Source organism: Rhinopithecus bieti, unplaced genomic scaffold (assembly GCF_001698545.2).
Source record: "Rhinopithecus bieti isolate Rb0 unplaced genomic scaffold, ASM169854v2 scaffold_26603, whole genome shotgun sequence".
NCBI lineage: Eukaryota > Metazoa > Chordata > Mammalia > Primates > Cercopithecidae > Rhinopithecus > Rhinopithecus bieti.
The window spans coordinates 1,444,590-1,453,427 of record NW_016812252.1 but is presented as its reverse complement, the minus strand read 5'-3'; the positions used below and the strand labels follow the sequence as shown (position 1 = coordinate 1,453,427).

The window sequence follows — 8,838 nt, the reverse complement described above, 5'->3', positions numbered from 1 at the left end:
AGGGAGGTGGGTGAGAGGTGCAGCTGTCGAGGCACCCGCCCAGTCCTCCAAGGGCCGAGAGCCGGGAGTCCCGAACTCTGCTTAAGCAGCTCCCTGCTTCCCGCAGCCCGGGCACGTCGCTGCGGGATTTCTGGACGCCCCGCCCGGGGACCTAGGGAGGAGGGAGAGAGGAGGGAGGGAGTGGGCAGCCTGGGCGCACGCCACCGGTCCCCGTACGCCCGGCACCCCCCGTGGTGCGACGAGTCAATGGGATTTGCACACTCGAGGTGTAACAGCATTACTGCATTAATTACCATTTCCATTTCACGTCCAGATTGTTTACTTATCTGCGGGAAACATATGTCGGGAGAAGTTCACATTCCGGATTCTGCTCCGCTGCCCAAGGTGCAATTCCGGGGAGGCGGCGAGGGGGGAGGGGAGGGCTTCAGATTTTTTATTACACCCTCTAGCCTTATCTGTCGCTGTAAATTATGAGGATCCTCCATTGAGCGGCATATGGAGATTATATACTTTTTTGAATATCGTTTCCCAAAGCCTGCAGATTTTCACTTTGAAATGAAACAATCCTCCGCTGGCTCCCCCGGGGACAGGCGTCTCCTGCGTTCCCCCGCGCGGCCTGGGGGACCCTTCTTTCAGAGCAGGCGCGCACCCACATCCCCAATGCTGTGGCCAGCGCCCAGTGGAGACCTCTTTCATAGGATCTAGAATAATCTTCCGGGGAACACCACTCCATAGGCAGTGTTTGAGAGCTAAGGCAGCTCCCTTGCTCTGTTTTCATGAGCCTAGCCCCCGGACTTTTGTGCCGTTTGCAGCTCTTTTTCACTTCGAATACCCGCATAGACACGAGCCCACTTCTGCCCTCTTCCTACGCTGGGCGGCTCCAAACCCGCCGCGAGGGCTGAGGTGTTCACACCTGCCCACAGCAGCCTTCCTCGCCCTAAAGCGTCTCAAAGCTTCCTAAACGCTTACATTGGTCTTGGGAGAGCCGACTTTGGCTTCTTTCTTTGTTTGAGGGACCGTGGAAGTGGCGGGGTCCCCGCTTGAGACCGCTTATTGTGAGCCCTCAACGGAAATCCTGCATGGAAGGCAACCGCCTCCCTGCTCGCGGTAAGCAGGACCCACCCGAGTAGCACGGACCGAATCCCATCTTTCTTATCTCTCGGAGGCTCCTTTCAAGCTGAGATCAGAGAGGGAGGGAAAAAGAAGAGAGAATCATTGTTCTTCTTTTTTTAATTTAATATACCAAGCCACCCGCTCAGGTCATTTATATGCTTAATTTAGTGATAAAAGTCAATAAGCAGAATCACAGGGTTCTTCCCTCTTTCTATTTCTTTCGACCACATTTTTCTACAGTAATTGGGAAAACAGTAAAATATACACACCCCTTTCCCCGTTCAGTGCTTTGTCTGCAGTGCAATTATAATAAGTGTACTTTATTAATGTAATTTGTTTGCTTTTTTAAAGGCTGCAAGGGAAAATGTGCCTTTTAAGAGATTTTTTTCCCCATCTTATCTGGGTTCAGTTTGCAGAATTACACATACTCTGTGTGTAGACACCCACCCTCAAAAGCCAAACTCAGAAATTTCCTTGAAATGCCCGTTTTTATGATTCAGAAATATCCCGTGGGAAACCTATTGTGATGTTATACCAGGAACAATTAAATGGACCAAAGCAGTGCAATTAAGGCAGAGAAGAAATAAGATGGAAAATGGGAAGAAATAAACAGATTCTTTCCCATTAAGTATTGTTTTGAGATTTCTAATTTTTTCAAGACCTCTAAGAAAATTGTGAGGTGTCACTTCTCTCTTCTGGGTCTATCTGTAATTGAATCTAGGTCACTATTCTAAAGCAAGAAAAGTCTGCTTTCCACTTTCCTACATCAGGCTGAAATTTGGGGGAGGGACAAGGGTCTTGCAGTTTCATTTAAAATGTAATGGTGGATGAACTGATAAGCAAATAGGGAAAAAAGAGTCTGCTTAAAAGAAAAAAAAAGGCATGGTTTTAATATGCTACAGATGGGGGGAAAATGATTTACATGAGAGTTTATTTCCTCTTTGCTGATATGAAAGAATTACAGATACAAAACCCACTGATCTATAGAATAAAAAAAGAAAAGAAATGTTATTTTCCTGTAAAGGTGTCAGTTCATTTATATTCATTTAACCATCCATCCATCAATTCACTTTCTCACTCCTTGCACATTCTCTCCGGCTCTGTTAAACCTTCGCCTACCAATAGGCTTTGCTAGAATATGCAATGAAGTTTTCTTTTAAAAAATAATGTGAGATTAAGATGAAGTAGGTTAAGATAAGTAAAGAGAGAAGGTTTTGTCATTGTTGTTAAATAATTACCCCCTAATAATTCAGCATTATGTTTTATGATTTTAGAACAAAATTTTACTCATATTCACGTCTCGTTACTGCTGCAGTTTGAGTACATACAACATGCCAGTGGTTAAGAATATATGCAGAGGATATGCAATTATTTTTTCATAAGATATGCATGCAATACAAAGAAATTTATTAGTTATAAACCTTCCTGTAACATAAAAAATGCAGCAAAAGATGAGTCAGATGTTGGGTCAAGAATTCATTGTTTTATTAAAACAGTTGTTATCATAAGTATGAACTAGTTCACATTTCCCTAAGGATTTCCTGCTTGCTCAAGGTATGAGCAACATCAAATCTTTTATGTTTGAAGTTTCCAGGTCCAAATAAATGTATAGTAAAATTTGCATATATTAAGAAAGAAATGAGGGGGGCAGTCATTTGAGGAGCTTCCAAGTGCTAGAGAAGATTACATAAGAATAGGTTTTACTTTTCCTGAAATAAAAATTGATGACCAGTATGACAGATATTTCCTCCATATTCTCCGAAATAAAGGGGTAATATAGTGTCATCCCCTCTTTCAATGACACGCAAATGAATGACTGGAGACCTATAGACCTAAGCAAGGACAAGACCAACAACCAGCATCTGATGCTGGTTTCCATAAGTAAGAAAAACAGTACATTGTTTAAGACAGCAATGCATTCTCACAGGATGAATCTTCTCCAGACTGAAGACCATTTCCCTCAACCTTTTTTTTTCTGTCTTATCCCTTTTTCCTCCTCTTGTTTGGTTTTCTTTTCTTTTCTTTTTTTTTTAACCTATAAATACTATTGATGAATCAGAAATTTTCTTTCTAGGTCTTCACAAATTATCAGCATAATTCTTTGCCTTGCCTGTTTCTCCCTGGTCTCACTTTCTTTCACTGTGGTAATCCATTTTCTTACTCACCTAATTTTTAATCGACCAAACTGAGCATGAGGCAAAAGGATGAACAGTTTGGGCAGAAGTTAAAATGTCTCATGTATGTTTTGACTCAAACTCTATAGACTTATTTGTAGCAAGTGCTTATGACATAAATCAGCTGGATGAGAGGGCAGCTTTAAGGCATTTTAGAACTGTTTCTTACCATTGTCTTTTACTTCCTGGGCTCTTCAGTGTTTGTCATAATTATACCTAGTTAGAAGGCTTCATTTGCTCTGAGTTATCATTGAGAACTAAATTGAGAAGAAAAGAACTGAAGGCCTGAAGATATGTCATCTGTAGAAAAGGTGAGCTGAACTTTTCTCTGTCTGAATATACTTTGGGTTTACAATGAGACATTTACGTATTTGTATATATCGGTTATAGTCTGAGCTAATGTGAACACAAACTTGGTATAAATACAGATGACTCCCTCTCTGCTGCTGTGGCAGATTCAGCTGACACCTGGGGCTCAGACCAGTCTTTTTACCACATGCTTGGTGAAATTCAAAGTGTATCACACAACTACAGCAGCATTCATGGCCAATGTATTTGGTAGGAAGGATTGAAATCAGATGGGAGGTCAATTTGCTGTCTAAATCAAACAAACTTAGCTCCTTTGCAGATAATTGAAGATGCTGCAACATTGCCTGAAAACATTTTATGATAAACAGGTGAAATAAGTGATAATGAAGGTGGGTTTGGATTTTTTATTTTAGAAGGAGATATTTCATAGAAAATATGAATCCTTGTCTCATGATTAGTGTCTCTCTGCAACAGCCTCATCCTTCTGCAGATGACCTCTTCTCGAGCTTTCTTGGCAAATCAAGAGCTTCTGCCTTTTGGGGGACATCCTCTTGACCTCCCACCCATGTCAGCTCTTAGAGGACATTCCACAGGAACATTGTCTTCTTGTCCTCCGGTATTTTTTATGGAAACAGAAATTAGGTTATCTTCCTTATGCTCTAGACAGACATCTGAAATCATCAAACCCTTGAGAGAAAGAGCCCTCATTCTTTTTTGAGACAACCTGGAAGAAAACAGGTAAATTTCATTTGTGATGAACTGTTGCCAGAAAGAAAATTGCCATTATGATTTCATTCTTCTTCATTGGGGAGGGCTCAAGAGTAGGATAAATTCAGAAAGAAAATAGTTCTTTGGATTGAGGCCAAAAGGATATTCGTTAATTTCTGTCTTTTGGTCATCCTCTGAGTTTCAACTAGAAGTCAAAATGTATTCCTTTAGTTAGTAAGGGGGAAACCAGTTGAAAAGACCTTAATTAGTTAATGCATTTGCCAACCCCTTGTGTTTCAAATTCTTTACTCTCCTGAACAGCAAATAATTTCCTACACCCTAGAAGAATTCAGACCCTCTATGCTAAGATTCCACACCTTTGTCAATGAAGCAGGGTAGGAAAGGGATGATGAAGGGATCGGCATGCCACTGTCAATTAATCATGAAAATTTTAATAATTGACCTTTAGTCCCCTACTGATGGTGTCAGCTTCATTCATATATTCTTTCCCTTGAAAAGAAAGGGCAGCATCAAAAGCTCTGACTGTCTTGCTAGGAGAAATCTATGATACTTAAAGACAAAAAACCTGGAGTGCCATCAGGCCAGCCCTGGAAGTCTGCTGGAACCTGATAGAGATATTGCCTGGCACAAAAGCCCAAGGCTGAGCACCAAGCCTCAGACCATTCATTTCATGAAGTCCTGGTTTGCATGCAAAAAAAGAAGTCAGGAAACTTGTATTTTACTTCCAGTGGCATCGACTGTGCCTGGAATGGTGTAAAATAGTCCACTGGATGCAAATGAGTAAGATTTTGATTTCTCTGCAATCAGTGACTAAAAGAAAATCCAGCATTGTTTACAGTGTTTAGGTATCATCTCAACTAATGAATTAAATGAGATTGCTTTTTCTTTCATTAAAATGTGTTTTAGGAATATGTTTTAATTCATTGTATCTCTTTCCAGGACTCTGAAGATTTGTCTCCATATTTTCTGGAAAGACGTACTCTGTTTGCAGTAAGAGGGAGCCACATGGTTTATCAGATGGTTGTTAACTGAGCATTCTGTGCAAAGAATTTGTGCCTTAGGTATTTGATCTTGTTAAATTCTCCCCAAAGCATTATTAGGTAGGTACTACTATTTTGCCAATTTCAGATATGAGAAAAGTGAGGCTTAAAGACATTAAGTGACTCACCCAAGAGCTCACAGATCTCACATGGAGCTGCTATATCCAAGCTCTCTGTCTCCCCACTACTGTCTTTAAAATCAAAGGCTTACTGGAGGTGGTTAAAGGAAAGAACAAAGAACCTATGGCATTCACAGCTGAGGAAGAGTCCAAGGAAGGAGGGTAAGGGGGAGGAGCTGAAACACCCTCCCTGTCTGAGTTTGATGTAGAATATTCAGAATCCAAACTGATCAACATCTCCTGTCACTGAACTCTTACTAGTTGAGCCCACAGTGCTTCAGCTTTATCATCCCAAGTCTCACTGGCTGCTTCTAAGTCTTGCAGACACAGCCAGGGACCAGGACACCACCAGGATGATCCCAAATCATCACATATGAGAGGCACATTTACAGGCACGGATTTCCTGCAAAACCTACCAGATGAGCCCCCAGCCCCTTCCAGACCCATTTCATGATGCTCATTCCAGAGCAGACTTCTTTACCACACAGCTTAGCAATTGAAGGTAAATATGTTGGGAAGGAAAGAAAAAATATTCCTGAAAGTCCTATGTCTTGTTCTCCTGCCCTTAATCGGGTTTAGTAAATCTATTACCCTGATCATCCCCTTGAATTTCTAAACTAGATTCTTCAAATCTGCCCAATCTCTCTGTCTTTGCCTTGAGATACGAACAATGTTTCTTGCTTGCTCAGCCTGCATTGAGCTGTTGGGTATAAATCATGTAATACCAAGTGGCTTTTGCATTTCCCTGCTAATAATAGTTTGCATTCGATGCATCTTTCTGGAAGGTTCAAAGCTTGCCATAAATAAAAAGTTACTGATCACTATATTTATGTTTAAGGCAATATTGGGACTTTCCAAAGCCTCTCAGTTGTTTTGGACTCAACTTTTACAGAGCTTCTCTGAAACATGCTCATTTACTCGTTCTTCTAGATTTAGAATTCCACCCTCAGCTGGAATACAGATGATCCCTAACAAGTCACATGAAAAACTGAATTGTGGAGCCAGAAGAGTGAGTCCTTGGAGAACTAAGGGCCAGAGACCTGTGAGCAAGATTTGATAATTTTATAAAAATTAAAAGATGATTTGAAATGTTATTGGTCTTACTAAAACTTTTACTTGTGAACTGCAATGGATGACATGATCACTTGTGCCAATTATAATTTTATACCCAAGGACTATAGAGCATTGGATAGATGTGTTGGGCAGGTTTCTCACAAACACTGACAGAAAGGCCTGACAAAGGATGGGAGGACAAACTAGGGGGGTTGCCAAGTAGAAAAACAGAAGAGATGTCTGAATGCGCATCCTGGACTCTGCCCTTTGGTAAGGGACTGAAGGTCCCTTATGATGTTCTTTCAAATTTCACCGTCACAATTTTAATCACATCCATCTATAATATTATTTACTTTTAGATTTTTATTTAAATTGACTCACTTTTTCACTTTAGGCTCATCCCAGGCAATAATGTATATAAATCATAAGTTTATTGTAATAGATGTTTTGTAATAATAATCAAAATTAAATGTATTCCTCTGTAACAGAGATAATTTCTCAAATTACTTTGGAAAACACCAATTTAAAGTGCTCAGTTTACCACTTGAGGAAAACGAGAGAAGATCAGAGGAGTAACGCCATTTTTCCAAGGTCACACAGCCTGACAACTGGAAAGCCTAGCCTAGCACCTAAGTCTTTTAGGTATTGGCCCTGTACTCTTTCCTTCTATCATCTTTCTCAGAGGCTAAAAAAAAAAAAAATAACTGTCAGGCAATTAGCACTATCTCTTGGGGGTAGAGGGCATGAAGATTCACCAGGTTCTCTCATAAAGTTTAAACACTTTCTCGGTGGTGCTAAACCTTATCTTGGTTACTCAGACTGTCTTCAGTCTATTAATTATATTGCATAAAACCTAACACATTTCCATGGGAGGAGCTCTAAGGGAAGAAGGACCTGAATGGGTTTTGAGAGCCAGTGACTGCCTATCCTTTAAGAAGGTCATCTGGGCAGGAGAAAGCAGGAAGGGAAGGGAAAGGCCACTAACCATAAGCAGTCCAACTGTGGGTAAGTCACTAGTGTCAAGGAATGTAGTCTCCTCAATCAGGCGGGGTCCAGGTGCTGCATACTGCCCAAACTGCCTGCTTTCCCCTGGATATTTGTTTTAACTTGGAGCATGTCATGGCCTCAGAGAACTGATCTGTGGCCTTTCAAAGTCTATGATTGTTTCCAACATCACATTGTCTCAGATTTGTCACTCGCAGCACAGATTCCAAAGGAGCCTTCAGTAAAAGAAAGAAAAGAAAGAAGGAAGGAAGGAAGGAAGGAAGGAAAGAAAGAAAGAAAGAAAGAAAGAAAGAAAGAAAGAAAGAAAGAAAGAAAGAAAGGCAAGCCAGTGAAAGAGTTTAACCCACACAAAAGCAAAGCAAAAAGCACCCAACAAATCACGCATTTTGTTGCAGACTTGTGCTAATTTTGTTTATTTGTTCATTACAAGGTGCTCTAAACCTCCTGGGGTATTCCACAGCTTTAATGACTATGTGTAACACCGCCCAGCTAACACTGCTTTTCCATTCAGTCAACTCAGTCTCATAGCAGTCCTCACAACTACCTGGTCTCAGGTATTATTTTACACAGGAGGCTGGAGCTTTGGGAAGTTAAGTGGCTTGCCTACAGTCACAAAGCCAATATGAAGAGGACCTGAAACTCAGATCTTTTTTCCTTCCCAATTTGGGATTCTTGCTGTCACCCTATCACACTTCTAGACCTGTATCTCTTGCATCTCTACCGGTCTTTCCTCAAGTCCACATACATTTCTCCAGAGTCCTGATGTCCTTCATCAGCCTTACCTTGGCACGATAAGTAATTCACTGGGAGTCTTCTGCTTTGGATTTGTTTTGTCTTTCTCATTCTTTTGAGGATGCAGATTAGCATTCTGGCTAATCACTTGGGTATTAAAAGTCAGACCCTCTGGGCCTAAATCCTAGAACTACTCCTTGCTAGCTATGCCAACATTAGCAAGTAGTTAACCTCTCTGTGTCTCACTTACTTCATCTGCAAAATCGAAATTGAAGTAGTCTTCGTAGGTAATTATAGCCCTGAAGCCCTCACAGGATTATTTTGAGGATTAAAGGACAAAATAGTTATGAAGTACTTAAGTACCATTATGTTAGATATAATTTTGAGTGTTTTCTTTATTTTTTTCACCCCTTTAAAAAATCTTCTTTTGAATTCAGGATTCCTTTTCTCCATATATTTTTATGGTGAATGAGAATATCAGCTTAGGGTCTATTCTGTTCATCTCTTGAAAACGACATTATACTTTTCTTTTGAAAATGATACAAAGAGAACCCCCAGCCTTTT

General features: G+C 40.7%; 1 long non-coding RNA gene across 4 annotated transcripts in view; it reads left to right on the top strand.

Moving 5' to 3' along the window:
- Nucleotides 1-476: 476 nt before the first annotated feature.
- LOC108544595 (uncharacterized) overlaps nucleotides 477-8,838 on the top strand; it is a 9,601-nt gene continuing 1,239 nt past the window's right edge. The window contains exons 1-5 of one of the 4 annotated variants that reach the window (XR_001889892.1): nucleotides 477-1,107; nucleotides 3,486-3,598; nucleotides 4,071-4,334; nucleotides 5,265-5,386; nucleotides 6,415-6,578. This is a non-coding gene — a long non-coding RNA (uncharacterized LOC108544595). Of the gene's footprint in view, nucleotides 1,108-3,485; nucleotides 3,599-4,070; nucleotides 4,335-5,264; nucleotides 5,387-6,414; nucleotides 6,841-8,838 lie in introns of those variants that run through there. The other 3 variants (XR_001889894.1, XR_001889891.1, XR_001889893.1) reach the window with 3 other exon arrangements.